This window comes from Lagopus leucura, unplaced genomic scaffold (genome assembly GCF_019238085.1).
Source record: "Lagopus leucura isolate 7727_CA_CO unplaced genomic scaffold, USGS_WTPT01 Super-Scaffold_100075, whole genome shotgun sequence".
Classification (NCBI taxonomy): domain Eukaryota; kingdom Metazoa; phylum Chordata; class Aves; order Galliformes; family Phasianidae; genus Lagopus; species Lagopus leucura.
Window position 1 is genome coordinate 335,194 of NW_024962315.1, and position 22,354 is coordinate 357,547.

The 22,354-nt window shown below is 46.6% G+C and overlaps 1 long non-coding RNA gene across 1 annotated transcript; it reads left to right on the top strand.

The window, feature by feature from the left end:
• Positions 1 to 18: 18 nt before the first annotated feature.
• Positions 19 to 10,964, top strand: LOC122188687. The gene is made up of 2 exons (XR_006181625.1): positions 19 to 9,182; positions 10,403 to 10,964. It is a non-coding gene; the product is annotated as an uncharacterized LOC122188687 (long non-coding RNA).
• Positions 10,965 to 22,354: the final 11,390 nt, after the last annotated feature.

The window sequence follows — 22,354 nt, forward strand, 5'->3', positions numbered from 1 at the left end:
TTCCTTCCTTCCTTCCTTCCTTCCTTCCTTCCTTCCTTCCTTCCTTCCTTCCTTCCTTCCTTCCTTCCTTCCTTCCTTCCTTCCTTTCTGTTGCTGGTGAGTGTCTTGATATGGAATCAATCTCAGAACACCATGTGCTTGTGAGATCTGCAGCAACCTTCAGCTGGTGCGTTACTCTGGTCACAGGCTGGGGACAAAGTTGTTTTTTCTTTCTACCTTTGCTTGGGTAGAAAGGCATGCTGCCGTGTGCCTTGGGCAGCACCTGTCTGGGCAGGACACCTCGGGGCATCGCTGCCATCTGAAGGGTAGCCTCACTGCTTGGCATGCCCCACACCTCCAGGTGGGACCGTCTGTAGTGTTTCACAAGGGAGTATCTTCCATTTCTCTGTAGTTGCACCACAGTTGGTGAGTGCAATGGAAGCTGTTGGCTTTAGTGCTGTAGTCTTCTGAGGTTTGGAATGTGCTTTTCCCAGGCTTGCCTTTTGTTCAGGTGTTTGTATAGGCAGAGGATCTCAGCCAGGCCATGTTAGGAGCACGTGTCACCTCGTCAGCCTGTGTCACCTCGTCAGCCTGTGTCACCTCGAGACTCACGTACCACCTCGAGACCCATTCCCAGGTCTGTGCGCCTCACCCCATCAGCAGCAGCAGGCCCAGCTTTCACATTTCTGGGCACACTGTGAAGGCTTACTGATCTGTCAGTGCTTCAGGAAACCATGGGGCTAGGAAGCGTAGATGAAGGATTTTGTGAAATCTGGTATTTAAACCTCCCACTCAAATGATGATGAGGAGAGCTGGCAACATAGCATTGGCTTATCAGGAGCTGTGTGGGCAGGTCAACTGAAGAAAAATGTTGTGTGAACGGCACCAGAAGTGAAGAAGAGAAGCCAGAGTCTTGTCAGGTACAGGGTTATAACCACGTAAATACGGTTCTTTTTCTTAAAAACATCATTTTATTTGAACAATAAAGGATGGGCACCCTTGCCAGGAGCTGCTGGAGTGCAGCCTGACCAGACAAGCAGGTCTCTAAGTCACAGAATACTCACTAAGCCATGTTCTTCAACACAACAGGGTCTAGATATTTAGGATTATTCTTCTAGCACAAGTAATTCTGAACTAAGCACTGCAAATTAATGTAATTGTCAGCTCTACTATCATGAATGCAAATAATCCACTTGTGGATACGTCTTCTGACAATGCTGTGTTCAAAAAAAAAAAAAAAAAAAGCTGCTTTCAAGCTTCATCTGTCAATAGAAGTCCTACTAAGTGAGTCGTGCAGGTTGCTGAGAGGCCACGTGTAACTTACTGTGTCCAATGAAAGTCTCTAATTGGTTAAAAGTAATTAAAAATAGGGACTCTATGTGATCACAAAGCCAAAATCCTAGTTTAATTATGGAAATGGAAGAATATCAGCTTAATTAGACTAGTTACAGCAAAAAGAAGTGTGGAAAGGATGCACTCTGTGAGTGGTTACGCTGTGAGCTCCCAAAAGCGTTTTGAGGGCGGAGTTGCTGAGCTGGTGGAGAAAATAGCAAATTAAATCATCTGCAGGTGCTCGTGGTCTGTTCTCACCTCTGCACTGACTTCTGATTGAGGAAATTTGACTCAGAAATGGCCAGGACTGAGGGGCAGGTTATAATTTCGTGTAAGCCTTGTCTGTGTGGTTCTCTGTGTGCTGAAAGGCACTGTCAGAGGGTGGGGAAGTGGCTTCGGGATGGACAAACGCAGAGGATTGATGGAGGGAAGGATGGGCTCCGCTCCTGATGATGATGTGGTCCATCTGATAGATGGAAAAATGGATCTTGGAAGATATCAGAGCACTTAGGGCAGTCCTGGGGCTGTCATCTTCGGGTATGGAAAGCTGAGATACTTGAGAAACTATATTTGGTTGCCTGGGAAGAAAAGAATATGTAGGATATCAAGGTGCAGCTTTGCAAAAGTCTTAATGCATGCTGAGAAAACGATAGAAAGGGTCAATAGTGAGCTGTCATTGCTTTGCAGTGGAGGCTGGTCTCCAGCTGAAGAGGAACTGGAGTGGTGGCACGGGAAGTGGACGAGGTTTTGGGAGGAGCGATAGAAGTAGCGCTGGGAGAAGGCTGAGGCATCTGAGGCTGAGCTGAGGTGCACCTGGAGCATATGGCCATTTTTGCTGGAGGGCATGGGGTGATTTTCAGTGAGTGTGGGGCATGGGGAGGCTGGGAACAGAGCTGTGGGTGCTGGAAGAGCAAGCAGATGTTGGACTGGAGATTTGAATGAGAAATAGGCGTGTGGTCAAAACGAGAAAGTCTGTGTGCCAGTGTGGAAACATGACATAAAAATAGTCGGAGTAGACTGCTCAGTGGTTTGAAAAGACTTTGACATAGCTAGCCTGACTGAAGCATAGTGGGGGAGAAGATGATGAAAATACTGCAATGGCTGCCATCAAACCATACAGGATACACGGGTCATAAAGGTGTGAAGGAGCACTCGATTTAAAAGTTGCCATAAAACCCAAGAGGAAATTGGAATAGTGGTGCTCACACAGCCAAACCTGTGTCGGAGATAAATTCCACATTGTAATGAAACAGAGGTATTGAGACACCTTCTATTCCAGACAAGGAAAAGGTTATGGATTTCATGGGACGTGAGGGAAAACCAAGCTCGTGCGTCTCCATAAACCTGTTAGAAAAGGTAAATTCAATTACGTCGGTGCTATCTGGCCAGATGGTTTTGGAAGGAGCTGGCTAACATTTCGATGAACAAACATCTTGATTTACTTAAAGAATCATTTATTTTAACAGCCTGTTGTAGAGCTAGCCTTGATTTAGGACTAAAACGTAAGAACTGGTTCAAGATATAATTACAGCTGAGTCATTAAATAGCAGTGACCACAGTACAATTACAGGTTCAGCATCCTCAGGGGTGGAAGACACTTTACTAAAAATGAGTCTTGTGTTATAAAACATTGCAGGGGAGAACATCAGAAAAGCAAAATTGTGAGCCTGGTCAAGGTAGCTCCACAGGCACCTGGAAATGTTCCAGACACCCAGGTTAGGAAGAGCTCTGTCACAAAGGAGCTCCAGAGCCGAAGTGTAGGACAGACCAGTGAAATATTTATAAAAGGAGGGACTTCTGGAGCAAGACTCTTTGACAAGACAGAGGTCCAGCTCTCCCAAAGAGTGCCGGAAGAGCCATGCTGTGCTGCAGGTCACAAATTCAATTTGTGGAAATTAAGCAGTTCAGCAGGGATGTTTTGGAGAGCCGGAGACCCTCGGGAACAAACGATATTTTAAGCATACAAGCGAGAAGGCTCTTCAGAGGATCTAAACGTGTAGGATTAAAGACACAGTCATATTTTCTGCACTAATCTGTGTTACGTAGAATGCTCCAAAAATAATGTTTCCTACTAATTTCCACAGAAGTTGCAGCAGATGCAAGGAGCACAATGACACTATCTGACAGAGCAAATTCTCAGCTACAGAACACGCTCTCAGGTGTGCATTTTTGTCAGTGATGTGCAAGAGCCTGCATGCCATGCTCGTAAAAATCTGCACCAGCCAAGGTGACCACTGTCACTGTCTCCACCGCAGAAACACACCATCCACCACCTTACTGTGCTCACACCCACTGTTCAGTCTCCAGAAGATGTCAGCAATTGCTGATGAATGTCAGCGGGTGCCATTTTTTCCTCATGGAGGAATTTAATTCTACACCTTTGCGCCATACGCACTTCCATGTCAGATGCCACACTGTCATACCACCCTTCTACTGCCATCTGCCACGGAGCAACAAAATGTAACGGGATATTGGCGGAAGGTCCAACCTTTGCTCTCATCCCACCATCATCTACTTCTGTCATCATGGGCTGACATAACAAAGCAGGAGGCATTACTTTTGGAGCACGGGGTGCATTCAAGAGACACCTTTCTCCTTTCGGCAAGGATAAGGAACGTATCTGCAGCTTGTACCTTTGAGGCAAATACAACACAACCAGGTAGCAAATCCAAATGGAGGAGCAATGCGCATCCACACAGGAGTTTTTAAAGAGCTGGGGACAGAACACTAACGTTAGTAGTAATTATAGGGTGTCCTAAAAAATAGCTTGGTATCCTCCATGATTAGAATACATCCTAATGGTGTATTATTAATAATAATAACAATCATAACAATAATGTTATTGTTATTATTAATAATGACATTATTGAACAGGGCACTGGGAATTGTAGACCAGCAATTCCTTGTTTGAGGAGTAGCTAAAGTAGTATCACATGTCAGTATGTGCTAGGGTGAAAGCAACGTACCTTCTGCAAGGAAAGATCACGTTTTCCAGGTAATCTGCCCAAACCTTTTAACCTGCTGGCAAATGGCAGGGTGCAGAGAATCGGGGGATTTTTGTTTGGATAAATATGGATCAATATCATGGATGCCTTCTTTTGCTACCGCTGATATTGATCAGCTCAGGGTAGAAGGAAGCTTAGTCTGAGCTGGAGATGGAAACTTTCCTGGGCTCGGAGGCGGGGGTATTTCTTGAGTAGATCTGCAGACTTTGAGCAAGTGAGTTTCCTCTGGGAGGCAGTGATTTGTCAGAACCAGAGTTGCAGGGTGGAAAAGGGTTGATTTTCTCTGGACTTATCTGGTGAGCACATCTAGGTCAAAGTCTGGTTGGCCAAAGAGGAGACACAAGCGCAGAATACTTGGCAGCACGACATCTAGATTCCTTCTGTGATGTGGCAGCCCCAGTTCAAATCCTGACCCTGAGCTAAGGCTGCCACATCCCATAGTATGCCTCAGCAACCAATGAGTCCGGATGTATTCAGCTTTTTTTGTTTGTTTGTTTGTTTGTTTAACCAAACCAAGCAAAAAACCTGAAAGTTGTTGGTTTGGTAGTGGGCAGAAAGGGAAGGTATGGGGAGAGAAGCCTATCCAGTTCTTTCCAGGTCTCATCTAGCTCTGTATTTGAGGCTGCCCACACACATACGTGTGCATGTGTGTGCAGACCTCCCCAAGGACCCAGGAGGTGAGCTGCTGTGAGCAGGAGCAACCCTTTGCTGCTGTAGTTCAGTTTAAGGCTTCTTAAATGTCTGAACGTCCCAACATTCCCCTGGCTCAGAGGAGCACAAGCTGGGTGTGGGCAGTCTGCAGCTGCAGGGAATGTCTGCTAGGACAGGCAATAGATTGAGAGAAAAAATGTCAGTGATGCTCTGGAAATATATCTAGGCTTTAGAGGACTTGCTCATTCAAGAGGAAGAGTGTCTTCCCTTCAGCATCTGATTTTCGGTAGAAAAACCAAATGAACTGAAGGTGCCATAGAAATTAACTGTGTATTACAGAGTTAGGTGCTAATGTCTTAGAGGCTGCTGTGTTTGAACTCACATGTAATACCGTTCATTACGTTCCCAAGTTGTTCCTCTGCTGTTTTCCCCTGGTAAGCTGGCCGTTGTCACTGACACAACCTTTGTCCCCCTCCCTGAGAAATACCAATTTCATTATGTTACTCAACTCTAGTGAAATTGTATCAGCTGACTTTGAAGTACACAGTATAAAAACGTCGTGGTATGCTTGCATGGTAGTTATTTGATGTAAGAAAACGCAAAATCTCTTGTGCTCTCTCTTTAGGAATTTGGGCTCTGAGTTTCACTGGGGAGTGCTGTGTGTACCCAACTGCATGGGGTCAGGCCCACCTTTTTTAAAAACGTTTCACATCTGAGGTTAGAAATGCTTCAGAAGACAAATCAGCAGAAAAGCTGTCTGTTCTTGGCTCAGATGACAGTAGTGACTTGTACTAAGGACTGTCCTTCCACTTAGAAAACTGCACAGCTGCTTCTGCTTTAACTTCTGTCAGAGGTCTGGCATCTTGGCACAGGTGTTTTTTTCTAAATGTACTGAGTACAGTTGCCTTTAAATTCTCTTAGGTACATACAGTTATCATTGGTGTTCTGTAAACTAGCTCTCTACTAGCATTCACATTGGACTAGGCCTAATATTCTGAATGTCAAAAAATGAAAATGAATTTATACCCTTTTATGCAGTTCTGCCCAGGGTAGTGGTGGGTTGGTTTGTCTGTAGAACTACCAGCAGTGCTATGTCGGTCTTCCCTGCTTTACCTGCGGTGATTCTCGGTGGGAGAGCCCAGAAGTGTGGGCTGGAAGCCCACTCTACTTTCAGTTGAAAGTTACGAACTGAAAGATACAGGCTCAAATCTATTTTTCCATCCGTTGTTGACACCGAGGTATTATAGTGATGAAGTCCTTGGAAACACTTGGACAAACTCGGCTGTAACACTGAGATAATGCATCTTTTCCATTCTTTTCTTTTGCCGTCGATCGAGTATCTGAGCTTTTTTTGTCACGTAAAATGTTTAACTTTGAGTAAAAATTACTCCACTATCTATCAGATACTATCCCTTCTCATCCCATAAATCCATTTAGGCTTGATTATTTGTAGTCTTCCAGGAAGGGCCGACTGTGTGCATTCCCAAAGCCAACACCTGCCCCAGTGAGGGAAGGAAACCTTTCTGTAAAGGCAGCGCTGCCCAGGCACCCATGGCTCTCTGCTCCGGGTGCTCTGAGGCCCCAGCAGGGCAGGGCTGTGGGACAGGCTGTGCCACAGCAGGGTGGGATGACGGCCCCGTCCCACAGCTGTGCCCCATGGGGGCAGAAAGCTCGCAGCTCTGGGTGCGGTGCGGGGTGGCCGCTGGCAGGCTCTGCACGGGGCACAGGCAGCCTGGGGTGCTGAGGTGCTACGCACCAGCCTGCACTGCAGGTCACCCCGCACGCTCCCTGCCTTTGGGTCCCAGGAAAGGGAAATTGGAACTTTTTCGGGTCAAGAAAACTCAGTGAGGGTGACACCAGGCCCCTGGAGAGCGGTGTTTTTCCCGTGGTAGTGCCAGCTGCTCACACTTGCTTCTTTTCAGCCATTGCCCATGGTTTGGTTTTGCTGGGTTCTTAGCCATCTTGACCTCATGTTTGCAAATATTATTGGTAATATAATGCTATATGTACAAATGTCTGTGTGGCTCGTGTATGTTTCTGTGGTTCAAATCAGCCACAGAATTCTGGAATTTCATTGTACTTTGGTTAAATGTTGGACTTTTAACTCTTCTACTGTATGGCTTCTTGATTTCTCTTGTCCAGTGTGGACCAACTCTCTATTTTTGGAAATAAATAAGCATGTAAATAAAATGAATGGGTTTATGCCACTTACAAGAAAATGCTTCATTTCAAATATTCACTCAGACTTGTATATTTTATGGCATCTCACGGCGCGGCCACCCATCGCAGCTGAGAGGCTGAGGCAAAGCAGCCTTCGCGGTGAGATACCATACGATGTGAAGTCATTGCCAGGTGCTGTCGGCCAGACAGATGCTGTAGGGCTGCGGGGTGAACGGCAGTCTTGTGGAGGAGGGGGGCCTGGAAAGCAGTGCGTAGTTTGAGAGGAGCAAAGAAAAGAGACCTGGCTTTGTGGTGCACATGTGGCTTCTGGTTTGAGGTGTCCCTGTCCCTGTTGCCGGCAGTGCAGGGTGCCCGGGGCCAGCCCTCGGCCTCTGCCCGCAGCGCAGTCCCGCAGCATGTCCCGCTGGCGCGTGGAGAGCGGGAGCACTATGACTTTTTTTTCTTCTCCATATAAACCAATATTTACCAGTAATCCTGTGTTTCTGTTTTTGTTTTTTGGCAGACTTTTACCAGTAAATATCGGTTTATTCCTGAAACCAGAAGCCCTATACATACCTTTGTTTATAAGGTCAGTTGTCATTTCGTCTCTCTCGTTCCCCACTCCCCCCAGTACAAACTGGCAGGTGATTGAAAGGTACCGAGCTTTCTTTCTAGTTTTCCTACTCTGCAACTCTGGAAATGGAGCCCGCAGGACCTAGAGCCTTCTCTTGGTAACGTAGACTGAAGTTTACAAATTATTATTTAACACTTTAAAGTCTGCTTTTAAGGACAGCGCTGTTCCCATCTGCCTGCTACCAGGCTGGTAGAAATTCCTGCAGATGCTTGGCGTGGTTCACCTTCCCAGAGCCTGTGGGCAGGTGTCTCACAAAGCATCTTCAGGTTTGGGCTTGGAAAGTAATTCCTCCAAAAGTACATGCTACAAAATGGCATTTCAGTTTTACAGGGAACAGGATGGGGGGAGCGGAGGGTGGGAACTGAGTATGGATATGTCTTTTTCTGATTTTATTTTTTTTCTTTTCATTTTTCTCTATATTCTGCTAGAAAGCAAGGCTTCTGTTTTGGAAAAGAAGCGTGAAGTGGGGAGGAGGGAGAGAATTTGAGCATTGCCCATCCTAAAATAGTTTTAAACACTTTCTCCAAGGCTGATGGAAAAGGCAGGTGAAAGGTCTGATCTGATCCTTAAAAGGACATTGCTAGGTGTCTGGGACTCCAAAAGCAGCTGGCGCTTCTTAATGACTGCAATTGATTTAGGCAATTTGCAAAATTTGGTCTATACTAAGACGTATCAGCTTGGGAGAATTGAAGACTCCCTTTTTTTTTTAAGAGTTTGCAACCCAAATGCTGCAGTACTGTGCTAATACTTGTGAAACAGCAAAGCTGGCAAGGAATAGAAAATGAGTTGACTGCATGGTCCCAGTCAAATTTTTTTTTTCTTTTGAACAAACAAAATGAAAAAATCATAATCAAAACCACCCTGAGCCAAAAAGTGCAACCTCCATAGAGCAAGCAGAACAGCATCTCAAGTGATTTGATTTGGTCTTGTAATGCACGGTTGGCAAGAGCATTTCTGGTATAGCTGCAACCTAACCATGTCCCTTTAAGACCAACTTCATCTCGATGAAACAAAAGACAAGGTTTTGCACTGTAGAGCAGATCAAAGCTCCTGCAGCCTTAGTTGGAGTCCATAATGACGGCAGTCTTCCAGCTGTACACTCTGAGCTGAAAACTACCTTTCCTCCCCTTTTGCAGCCTGTGTGGTTCTGATTGCTGGCAGTTCTCTAATACAGCTTTAATCTGAGCAGTTGAGGCTGGTCCCACCTTACCTTCAGACGTCTTGCGGAGGACTCCTGTTACCCGTTTGGTACCCAAAAGCTACACCCCACCATGAGAAGTCACTTATTTTTTAAAAGGCAGTGATAGATTACCGTCTCTAGTTCTAATGGAAAAATTATACTGCAATGCAACTTTATAATAAATTGTTCATATATTCATAATTCCGTGGCAATCCCAAATTGGAGGATGGATCTGTTAAAGGTATATATTAGTCTAGATTTTTTTCTTATTGTAAATACTGTAATTTTATAATACTGTCAATATTTTATTAACTTAGAAATATTTAACAGAGTTTAATCTATTGTAGTTGATTTATTTATAAGTTTATGTTGCAGCCAATATTGAACTGCATTCTAATGTAAGATTAACTTTCAGCATGTGAACACTGATTTAATCTATCATTGGAAAGATTAAAAATAAGGAAAAATTTCACTCTCAATCTGTAATATTTATCCCCCGATCAGCAGTTCAGAGTTTTTAATGAAACAGTACAAGATTTGAAAAGCTCATGAACTGCAGTTGGATCGTGTCATTTGAAAACTTGAGTTTTGAAATGTACCTGGCTTTTTCACCCTGTTGGCAGTGAATAAGATCGCTTCAGTACCTGAACTTTAAAGTACAGAAGTCTTTATTTTGAGCAAAGGGACACTCTCAGATTAACATTAGGTTCTTGTTTTAAGGGAAGAAAAAAAAAAGCAAAGCTCACCTCCCCAGCACACGTGTTAATTCCATCTCAATTACAAGGAAAAAAACATTTTTTCTGCTGGCTTGCTAATTGGCTCAAAGCGTTCCTGGAGCTGTGCTTGCAGGTGAGCTGCAGCCGGGGGCTCCCACTGCTCCAGGCGCAGGCTGGGGCCCTTCCCCACGTGTGCAGCTGCACACTGCGGCCTCGCAGGGGGCAGATCCGGTCTCTGGCACTGCTTATAACCATTGTCAAGGTGGATGAAAGTGCGTAAAATTTACCCTTTGTTAGGCTGAAGTTTCTCTTCACAAATTTGCTTTTTTTTTTCCCCCACATGTATCTCTCTTTTAGCCTGACAGTGTCCCTTTAACAGTACAAAGATGTTTACTTTCTCTAAAAAACTATTACAAGTGACTTTGAGACAGGAGAACTCATCTGTAATATGTTTGCGACATAACTTGCATAAAGATATCAAAAAACATAAGGGGTTTTCATGGGAGTTGTTTTTTTTTTTTGAGTGTAAAAGTTAATCTTTATTAGAGATGTGCCAATCTATACTGCTTTATTGTAGTGTTGTTACACTTAGGCATTTCAGTTAACTTACAAATATATACTGTAACAGTATACTTTGTACAGATTTATTTAAAATTTATTTGAAAACTGAAATAAATTAGGCAGAAAATAAAGATATTTATTTTTCATTTGACAATGTAAGAAGGTATCATTCTTTTGGTTTTAGTGCACTGGTGTACCAAGCCTCGGAACCACTGTTTTCTTCAGTTCCTAGTATGCTTTCCAGACACTGTGGATATGTGTGTGTGTACTGTTACGCTTCTAACTAAATGCCAACAACAGAGTTCGTTGCTTTTATACATCCCAAAGAAAAGCTCTCCACCATTTACTTTCTGTTTTCTGATGAAAAGATGCATGTTTTTGAACAGTGTCATTACAAGTTCCGCCACCCCACTTTCACATCAGCTTATGCCAGTGCCAGGATGGGAGGATTTGCCTGCCCAGTGACTTCCCCAGTACACCACAGCCAGCAGTGGCATCGGCAGGGAGCAGTTCGAATGCGTGTCCTTTGGGCTTTACGTAAAGCAAACTCAGAACAAGAAAAATCAAGACGTTAAATTCGCTAGAAAACAAATTCCTCGTTGTACAGTAGTATGGAAGTCAACCTGCCATTCATAATAGAGTCTTATTTTTTTGAATGATCTATTTAAAAGAACAGCAAGCATTGTATTTGCTAGTAAAGCTGAACTGTTTACATGGAATTACTGAATAAATTATTTGATCTAAAATGGCTCTCATCAGTGCTCATTTTTAATGCTGAAAATTAATTTTGGCAGACGCTCATTTAGTTTGTGCTGTTCTTTAAGATCTCCCAAACCAAATTTTTAATGCATCTTTTTGTTTTAAATTAGGTTCTGAGGAAGACGCAAAACATGCATTTCCCTGGGAGGTGTGACAGGAGCACTCCCAGAGGTTTTCCAGCACTCTGCACATCACCACACTGCCCTCACTGTCCCAAGCTAACGATCCTATTGCAGAAGCAGAGCAGGGCTTGCAGGCTGAGAGCCCTGCAGCAGCAGCACTGTGTGACTGCCATTCTCCCTGCTCTGAGTCCCATCAGAGAATCACAGAATCATAGGACTGCCTGCATGGAAAAGGACCACGATGCTCATCTCGTTGCAACCCCCAGCTACATGCAGGTCGCCAACCAGCAGAGCAGGCTGCCCAGAGCCACATCCAGCCTGGCCTTGAGTGCCGTCTTTTATCTTGCGGATAGATAGGTATTTTTTGAGTAGAAAGTGATGGCCGAGTGGCACAACTCCGTCCTGCAGGGCAGTCAAACCCAGCTCTGGCAGGCCGAGCACACGGCACGTGGTCCGGTTCATTTTTCAGCCGCAGGAAAGCCCCGCGCTCCGGGCTCCAGGCCCCGTCTGCAGGCCGCTGTGTGCAGCCGGGCTGAACGCGGGCCGTGGGCGCGGCTCAAGGCCCGGTGCCCCCAGTGCGGCTCCCCGCCGTCCGAGGCCCTGCAGCCGCAGAGGGTCCTGGAGCCGGGCCTGGCTCAGGGGCGCCAGCTGGCACGGCAGAGAAAGGCCTGCGCTGCCCCGCGGCCCGGCAAGGCCTGGCGCACGGAGCGGCCTTGCAGGGGGCGCAGCCCGGCCCTGGCACCCGGCCTGCCCGAGGGCACGTGCCCGGCGCTGGCGGCCGGTCAGCAGCTGCGGGAGGAGACAGCCTGGTGAAGGCCGAGGCAGAAATAGCGGCAGTCCTTGCAGATGCAGAGTCTGGCCACACCGTGTCCCAATTTAAGCACAGCATGCGTTTGTTCTTTATTAGGAGCTGAAAACTGAAAAAAATGAGAGTACAAATAATGCAATCTATCCCGTATTTCTCATTTGCCAGGCTTCCTTGAACAGCGTGCTAAGGCACGCGATGTTTAATTCAATGCTGTCAGCGCTAGGTTCCTGCTTAGAAAACCTATCTGGCATTTACATTGAACACCATTTGAAATGCTTTCAGAAATGGATGTTACGCTTCATATCCAGGGCAGGATTCCCATCCTCCTCAAGGCGTGCTCGTGCACAGGCTGCTCCCCGCTGTCCCTGTGCTCGCAGGGATCGGGGCTCAGCTTGGGAGCAGCAGACCCCCACCCAGCTCCCTGCAGAGCAGGGCTCCAGCTCATCACAGCCTGCTGTCCCCAGGGGCTCTGCCATTAGCACAGCACGTTGTGCATTCTGCTGCTTCAACAGCAAGTCATTCTGCCCTCCACTTCTTTTTCTGTATGGAATACTTATGTGCATCTTTTCCTTATAGGAGGAATAGCGTGTGTGGTTTTGAGTAGTATGTTCCTGGTAGTTTGCTTTCTGCTTTGGGGGAACACGCTGATAAAATGGCTACGCTGGTGTGAGTCACACCAGGAATCTTATCTGGGACAGAGGTTTCACCAAGCTGACACCTAACAGCACTGACCAATGGACGCTGCTTCAGAAGTTACAATCAGATGTTCTCTATCTTGGTGAGACGCAAAGCCCTTTTTTGGGGGGAAAAAAATTATCCAGATTAGCATTACCTCTCCCCCCTTCATCTCCACCTCTCTCCTTCTTGAGAGGAGTTACAAATATAGCTCAGGAAATGATTTGACCTGCTGCTGAGCCTCACAGCCGTAACAGTGCTGTAACACAGGGACCAGCAAAATCTATTGGGCTCCTGTGACATGCCCACAGCTCTAGCCCCACTCTCTCTGGTGCTTCTGTTCTCATTTTAAATCAAAATGCAGATTGAAACATCAGGTAGTGATCATAAACTTGCATTTTCAGCAATTGCTCTCATTCATTTTTCACTGATAGAGTGGTGCTTGAGTAATTTTGAACATTCTCATATGGCTCATCTTGCCCATCTTGAAACTCACTGGTTTTTCCTAACGTGACTGAATGATATAATCATTAAATCACGGAATAGCCTGAGCTGGAAGGGTTCTGTGAGGAACATCAAGTTCAACACCTGAGCGAGTCCATACAGGGCAACTTGAGAGTTAAACCATGCATCTATAAGCATTGGCCAAATGCTTCTGTAACTTCACCTCAACCTCCTTCACTCTGGGACCTCAGCTGCTCCTCCAACACCTTGCCCTTAGAAGCCTTCTGTGTCTTTGTAGCCCTCCTTTGGCTGCTCTTTAAGAGACTTATGGGCATCCAAACCTGCACACAGTACTCACAGACAGCAAGACTGCATCACGGCTGGGTAGAGCAGGCCAATCACACCTTTGGCCCAATTAGCTACAGTGAGCTTCATGCATGTCCAGGGTAGGGTTGGCCCTTTTGGCCACCAGAACACACTGCTGACTCATACTGAGCTTATCATTAACCTAAATGCCCAGATCCCTTTCTGCAGGGCTGCTTTCCACACACGTCTCCCAACCTGTACATACATCCAGGGTTACACTGTCCCAGGCGTGGAATCTAATATTTGTTCTTGAAATTCATATGTGTGATGATTGCCCAGAGCTCTAATCTATCACTGTCTCTCTGTAAGGCCTCTCTACCCTCAAGGGAATTGACAGCTCCTTCTAAGTTAGTATCACCCACAAACTTAGTGTGCGCTCAGTCAAAGCTTCCAACCAAAGCAATTCCTTTGCATTGGCTTTTAGGCATCTGCAGAAAGCCTGGTATCGTTGCTGGGAAGTGGTTCAAGTAGGTTAGTCAAGAATAGCTACCACAGGGTGGCATTCTTTGACACAGGAAACCAGAGCAGGTGCTTCTGTTATCACCTTCACCACTGCTCGCATGGAAAGACAACTCAAACATCAACTGGTATCTCCTCAGTGGTGCCTTGTAGGCATTTGGGACAGAGACTACTCTTGATTTCAAGAAATCATAGAATGGTTTTGGTTGGAAGGAATATTAAAGACCATCTAGTTCCACCTCCTGCCAGAGGCAGGGGTACCTCACACTAGAACAGATTGCTCAAAGCTCTATTCCAATGCTTGCAGGGAGGAGGTACCTGGGCCACCTAGTCCAGTGCCTCACCACCATGAAGAATTTTTATTTATATCTTAAATAAATCTATTAGCATAAAACCATTATCCCTTATCCCATGACTACATACTTTTGTGAAGAATCCCTCTTCAGCTTTCTTGCAGGCTCCTTTAGGTAGTGACAGGCTGCTTTGGGGTCTTCTCAGCACTTTCTATTCTCCAGACCGAGCAACTCCAACTCTTTGAACTTCTCTTCACATAGAGATGCTCCAGCCCTCTGATGATCTTCGTGGCGTCCTTTGGACTCACTCCAACAATTCCATGTCTTTTTTCATGGCCTCAGAGCTCTATGCAGTTCTCCACATGGGGTCCCATGGGAGTGGGACAGTCCCCTTCCTCACCCTGCTGGCCACCCCTCTGTTGGCTTTCCAGGCTGCAAGAGCACACCACCAACTCACATTGAGGTGCTCATTAACCAGCACCTCAAGTCATTCTCCTCAGGGCTGCTCTCGGTGCATTCTCCACCCAGCCTGCATTTGTGCTTGGGATTGCACTGACTCAGGTGTGGCACCTTGACCTGGCCTTAAGAAACTTCATGAGGTTTGCATGAGCCCACCTCTTAAGCCTTTTGAGGCATAGCATACGATCTATGGCATCCCTCCCATACTGCAGTACACGTTGATCACACCATAATTGCAATAAGAAGGCATAGATATGAACTTATTCCAGCTCCAAACAGCTTCCTCTTTAACCCAGAAGAGCATTATAGCTGTAAAGACATAATTTATTTCACTTCAGATTTATTTTTCCAAGTTTTAAATGTGGAGATGCTGAAAATGGGAAAGAGAGGCACTTAAATGGCAGAAGGAACACTGACAATAACATCAAATAATTGTTCAGGTGGGAAACCAACGTGACATATGTTGCAGCCACTCGCATCAGGGATGGGAGAGACTTGTCTCTTACTGTGTTTGACTTTACAACTTACCCAGAGTTCGAGCTGGCCTGTGAATGAAATGCCATTTCACAGATGGAAAGTGATTTCTGCTCTTGGACAAGGAGGGAGGGAGTGGGATGCCTCACAAGCTGCTGCTCTGCGCATCCCAGACGAGCTGGTGCACAGGTGCCTGCCCCAGCTCCTGACCAGCATGCAGCTGCAGGCAGCGCACTGCCACCTTCCTGCTGCTGGGAGCGGTAGGAAGGGGCTGTCTTTGCACTGCAGTACAGCAAATGCACATGGATGGCACTCGCTGTGGGCACATGGTGCTGACAGACGCCTGGAGGACCTTGACCCACAATACAGATGACAGAAGAGAGCAAGAAAGGCAGGGGAAGGGGAATTGCTGGTTCTGAATGAGGAAGCCCAGTTCCTCTTCCCTGTGGACACTTGACTTCCCTGTACTGATGTGTCTCCTTTAGCTAGATTGTAGCACTACACCCTGCCTGGCTCCCCAGTGGGAGGAACAAACACTTCCACCATTGACCAGGCAAGCAGAATTTTACTAGAACAGGCAGTTCTCAGAGTAGGAGAGTGCCGGAAGCTCCATCTCCTTTGCTCTGCCAGGTGAGATGAACAGCTGCAGCTGTAAACTTCATCCATATCTTTTCCTCCCTGGCCCCAGCAGGTTCTTCCCACTATAGTGACAGGTGGGAGAAAGCCTGGGGCCTGCCCTGCTGCCAGGCGTGAGGTGGCCAGGCACCCATGCTTTTTCCCATCCCAGAACAGCAAGGAATCATTCAAGAAATACAGAGATACAAACATTTAATAAGGATGAATTAGTAAACTAGATATTGCTTTAATGTGATCTACGTACAAAATGATTTTTCACTTTGTTACCCTTCTGCACACCTACCAGCAGAGAAAGAAAAAAAAAAAAAAAAAGAGAGAGAGAGAGAGAGAGAAAGAAAAAGAAAAAAATTGACAGCATTTCTATTAATTTAATAAAAGCTTGCAGTATTATGACCTTCCATAAACATCTTTCAAGGTATTGACACATGACATACTGGGAAAATTTGGTGCAGAAAGTAGAGCTGACCTGAGCTTCTCTACAGGTACTGTCATAAAAGAGGCTCTGGCAGCAGATGAATCTTGCAGCCCGCCCGAGGTGGGATGAAATCTATGGCTTTTCCATTCCTTAAACTAAAGATGCATCAAAGCATTGGAACGGCAAAATATACCTGAGAGGCGAGACATGGAGCAGCACCACTAATTCTCTCAGTAAATGAATGACCTGTTTGGAGCCTGCCTTTGAGTCCTGTGAGTCCTGTAGCCAGAGGACTGCCCACATGCACCCTTGGCCACGCTGTTCCTTTCTAAAGCGGGCTGAGCTAGGGCTCAAGGAACCCATGGAGAGCTCTGGGGTGATATGACAGATTGCCTGGTCCGTTCTCCTGAGACAAATGTGGGCACACAGCCATTGGAGGACGGATGAGCCAAGGCACTGCCAGTTCTCCCAGCAAAGCCTGGCACTGCTGGGGAGAATGTGTGGCAACAACTACTGTCAGTCTGACTGACCTCTGTCAGTCTTAAGGCCATCAGAACTTGTTGCCAGTGCATTGCACAAACCTGGTACCTCCCTTGGCCAGGATGAGAGATGCCAAGGAACAGGAGATCTTAGCTCCAACTTGCGACCTGCTCTCAAATGATTAATATCCCAGTGTCACAGAACCGGGAGGATGCTGGGCAGGGTCTCCTGAGCTCTGCTGTCCTTCTTGCAGATTTGTTCCCTACAAGCAATTATTTTTGTCCTTTGCAGTTAAGGGAATCCCAGATGTAGGAGTGGCTTGAAAGGGAGAACCCAGTTTTCCAGAGATGAGTTAAGGAACCAGGTGAAGAATAAATGACCAGCTTTATTTTCAATTCACATCACAGCTGTGCCCAGTGAAGCATTTCATGTGTCCAGGTGTCCTGGATTCACTTCTAAGTCTATGTTTGGCAGCAGCCCAGTCCTGCAAAGACATGCAATTCAGGCTGCTTGTCAAATGAACAAACCTGTGTCAAGTAACAAATTCCTGTCTGTGCCATGTGTACTCTTGTCTGAGTCAAGCTCTTCCTTGCAAGTTGTTAGAAAAGATGCATCCTGAGCCCCGACAATGGGTAACTAGACAGTATGAAACAGATCCTGGGCTGAGACAGCAAAAGGCTGCCCAGTGTGACCTCACTGTGGCAAAGATGGGGTACAGAAGAGCCCTGCCCCTGATACCTCCACAGCTGGTCCTGCCTGGGGGTCAGCTACAGCTGGCATAGTGCCTGCTACTTCTCTGCTTCCTCCAGCTAGCACCAAGCCTCCAGGTTATCTCCTCTGTGGGGACACAGACTTTGTCCAGGCCCCAACCAGCTGCTGATGCTGCACTGGGTGCCACAGTCATTTCTGACTGCCTGTGGAGCTGGACCTGGATGAAGGCATCCAAGGCAATATTGCTTGGTAAAGCAGGATGTGCTGGTGCAGATTGCAGCCTCTTGGCAGAGCTGTGCCAGAGGAAGAGGAGGATGATGAAGGAAGTGCTGTGGGAGCTGTGTTTCCACTGCACCCCCCTTTGGTGCAAAGCTGGGCCAGTGCTCTAGGTTCAGAGTAGAAGTCTGACTTTTGGGCTCTTCTGCCTTTCAGCTATGCACCCTAAGGCCGTTCTCCCCAGGCTGATCCTTGACATGAAATGGGAACCAATGATCCAGAAAAATTTAGACCATCTGTCTAGCAGCACAACATCAGAGCTCTCTCAGATCATTCATCCATGCGAGCTTTCAAAAGACCTGCTCATCTGGGCAAAGTCGAGTTGGCTACAATTTTTTTAATGACACTGCTATTTGGAAGAGAACAACTCATTGCTTCCTGTGCATGTCCAGCCAGTTGGCTTCAACCTCAGGTAAGACATTCATAGTTGCTATTTACAGAATGGAAACAGAGGCATAACAAGGAACCTCCACTTTGGGTTCCTAAGGCAGATGGTCAAAGAAAAGGAAAGAAAACCTGAAAGGTGCTAAGCCTCATCTGGGAGGTTAGAGGAAATGGAAGTAACCTGGGACTTTGGTGCTCAGAAACATCACAAAGAGATGCGTTGTGAGGCTGAGTGCATCCTGGTCTGAACAGTGACAACATACAGGCTTCCTGCCCTCCCCTCACAGCCCTGCTCTGGGCAGTGAGCTGCTGGATGCTTTTGTCTGCTCTGACCATCCTCCCTTTATCTTTTCTATAGACCTTTTATTTATTTTTTTTTTGTGTGTGTATTTTAAAGCTTTTTCTCAATTTTCAACATCTCTAAAGAAGTGAAGCCAAACTGTGTTTTCTGCTTTTAAACATATTTGCTAGGCATCAGACCACCTTTGATAAATCAAACATTCAAATCTTTTCAAAGCTCAAATACAGCTGAAGCACAATGGATTTCAGCAGATCCCAGGCAGTCCTGAGCTCTTGTTCTTCCGACAGAACATATAAATCCAGACAGTTGTGTCTAAACATGACATGTCTGCACCTGGTTTCCCAACACCTCTCAGGAGATGCAGAGCCTCCTTTTTGCTCCTCAGAAACCTTTGTCTGAAGAGATTTTTGGTGCTTGAAGACTGCAAATAGGGCAATTGCTTCAGCCATTGTTCCCCCAGCAAAATGACTCCATCCCAAATGAGATGCACTCTTATTTCTGCCCAGATCTTACACCTATCCCAAGTACATGTAATGGTCATGAGATTACATAAAATGCTCATCTGTTTAAATAATTCCCAGAGAATAGCACAAACAAACATTACAGAATTTATGTGTCATGCAATCAGGTTCCAAACCTGGAGAAAAGGAAGTGATGACACTCACCTACGCAGTCTTTCAGGTTAATTGGCTATGAAATCTGTGATCTTAGTTGACAGTGTCATAGTGCTTGAACTGGTATTCACAAAAACCTTGGGCTCGGCCCCACTTTCTGCAGTCTCCAAGGAAGACTGGGGCAGATTTACTAGAGCTATGCTGGAGGACTCCAAAGCAGAGGTGATTAGACTTGACTGTAATGGTTTAACCGTTACAATGGCTGTCCCCTTCGTGCTATGCCATCAGATGGCACTTCAGCCACACTCACAGCTTACCCAAACACGTGTACCATGGCTGTGAGCATAATGCTTGAAGACAACAGGGAGGAGGTGGTTGCAGGAGAAGTGGAGGCTTATGGTGGCACGTCTCTTTGTGATTCAGCTTTCCCTGATGAGTTGCTTAAGTCACCTGAGGAATCATTTGAGGGTTTCTTACACTCCCCTTCTCCAGAAGCTCTGCAGAGGGAATGCTGAAATGTACATTATTTGCATGTTGGTTTTTCACATCCTTCCCTATTGGGCTCCTCTCCAGTCCTCCTGGGCTTCCTTGTGGGAAGTAGGGTGTCTCTCCCAAGACCATCCCATCTCTATCGCTGCCAATCCATCTTGATCTTTTCCAGAAGGTAAGACTGCTTCTGGAAACGTGACCCTCCAGTAAGACCACCCTTTACCGATTCCCTGCAGGATTTAACTTGAGTCCTGTTGTGGCTGAGAAGCAGCAGCAATGGGGAGGACTGTCTACCACTGTTCTTGGTAACCTGGTCCTGGGAGAGAGCCAAAACTACCCAGGCAGTGGTACAGCACACCCAGTACCAAAAATCAGGGAAACTTCAAGAAAGCAGAAAGGTCTCTGTGAATGAGAATAGCTACAGATAGGCCCTCTGGGACAACAGGATGCAGCCCCAAAATGATCCTGTCTTTGCTGCTGAGACTGGTGGAGGTGGCCTGGGATAAATAGTTGTTGTCTTGTGGGGCCCAGCACCCAGCGCTGTGTGCCAAGGACAAGGCACTGTCAAAAGAAACACTAATTAGTGTTAATTGCAACCAGTCAGGCAAACCAAAGAGCAGCAAGGAACCTAGGCCTGGTGAAGCCAGCCCCAGTCACAGAATCGTCGAATAGTTTGGGTTGGAAGAGACCTTAAAGATCACTTAGTGCCACTTCTTGCACAGGTGAGGACAGGCAGGCTGCCCAGCCGCAGCAAGGAGGCATTTGTGTGACGGATGATGGCAGGAGAACCCCGACGACTGGGGCCACAATGTCTCTACCCATCCTTCCCATGTCCCATCCAGACAGAAGTGCCTACATGCTGGAGCGTGTGTACAGCTCTGCACAAGCTGCTGGCCTTGCAAGCAGTCTCTATTTCCAGAAAGGTTTGTGTGCTTCAGATTGGGAGACTGCTGCAAAGCATAGGGTGGCTTGCTGATCTTCCATGGGATTCTGACTACTTCAGAAGCAGTAGAAACTGGGTGAGATATTGGGAGATGTCACTTCCCAAAGCAAGCCTCCCTACCAAATGCTCCCTACCTCCTGGGCCACACTCTGGCTTGATGCACATGGGCCACCTGTCCTAGAGAGGTTAAATCCATCTTCTTCAGCTATCTGAGGAAGAAAATAGTAGCATTACCAACACCAGTGCCCAGCATCTGCTTTCTGTTTTCTGCAGTTTGCAGAAAGGCCATGTTCCCTTCAGTTGTCCATCACCTATATCTGTAGCACTTTCAGCTTTAGCTCCTTTTGCCTCAGAATCCTTACAAGCTCAGTGTGCCCTGAGCAGATCACTGAGCTTAGAACCAAGAACTGCAGCATGAGCTGGGTCAAACACTACCCAAACACAGCCCACCGGTGAGCCCCAGGGTGCCTCCCTGGGACAATTATGTGATGAGTGGGGAGTTTTGGCTTCTTTCAGAGAGCAGTATGAAGATTTTTCTCTTTCGTTCTTTTAATGTGACTCTTCATCAGCAAGTCTGTCCTCAAATCTGCAGACATTATTTGGTACACAGATCCTGATGCGTACTGAGGAGCAATGAGAACTGAGTTTGAAATCCCGCCCCTTTCCTTTCTTCCTTACACATTCCACACAGTTTCTCCTGGAAGACAGATAATATTTCTCTCTCTGCACACTCTGGAATAAAAAGCAGAGCACAGATACACAGACAGGCATCACAGTGTCTGCTGAGCCAGGATCCATCCCCCAGCTCTCAGAGAGACAGCAGAGCACAGACTGGGACATCCGCCTGGCCCTGGGCTCCTGCTGCACGGCTGAGAGCACGCAGGATATGTGCACTGTGAGCCGGATGGAGGAGCAAAACCTTTCCCTCTCTGCCAGCCCTTGTGGGCCCCCCACAGCCTAACTGTGCATTGCTCATTTTTTGGTAGACTACGTGGGGTGGAGACCCACTGGAAGACCTTTCTGAAAAGGTCTTGAAGAAAAGCTCTATCTTCTTGCCTTGCTAGTAAATTCCCATTCATGCATGGTTTCTCAAATGCCTTTTGAGTGCTTTCCTTTACTCTCTGTGCCAGCAATGATTCAGGCTTGGAAGTGCATTGTCAGGCAATCCGGTGCTGGTCTCGCTAGGAGACGCCATGTGTTCAGCAAGAGCAATAACGAAGTGCCCTCTGGTGGAAACTCCTTATGTTACTTATTAGCTGGGGTATCCCGCTCTTATTTCTGCTCAACATCCCCCTGCCAAACCTCCCCTGGATCTTTGCTGGGACGTCTGCATTCTGGTGTCAGTGCAGCTCCTGCTCTGCCAGGTTCATGCACTACGGGCACCTCACGTCCTGCTTTGCTACCCGTTTCTGCAGCAGACTTCAGTGTGTCTCTGATCCCACGTCTGCTGTGGGCCAGAACAGCACCATGAGCTGGGAGCTCAGCTCAGATTGCCGCCCACATTTCAGCACACCTGCACAGTACTGCCCAGCAGCTCTCTGTTGAAGGAAAGCTGCTGCAGCTGAGCGTGCTCAGAGCATGTCATCCCCAGCCCCTCCCCACTGACATTTGTATTTCTCAGCCAATTTTTGCAAAATTTTGGACTTGGCAGATGTCAGGTAATTAACTTCCTCTACACTGCATTAAAAGTGGTGTCCAGGCAGGAGGGTGAAATCATTGCTCCTCCGCCACTATGGAGGGACTGCAGTGAAAGCTTAGCTGCAGCACATGCCCTTGGAGACACCACGGGAAGCTGTTTTATAACCCTGCTTTCCCCAAAACTCCTTTCACAACATGCTGCTCTGTTTATTCTGAACAGAATATCTTACAGAGGCATTACTTTAGAACAAACAACACTGGAGATGTCTGCATAATGGCTTTGTTGGCTCTGGAACGAGAGAATATTAAAGAAAATCAAACTGGTTTGTCCAAAATAAGATTAAAATTCAGCTTGACAATTTGCTTAAACATGAAAACATTTCTAGCCAC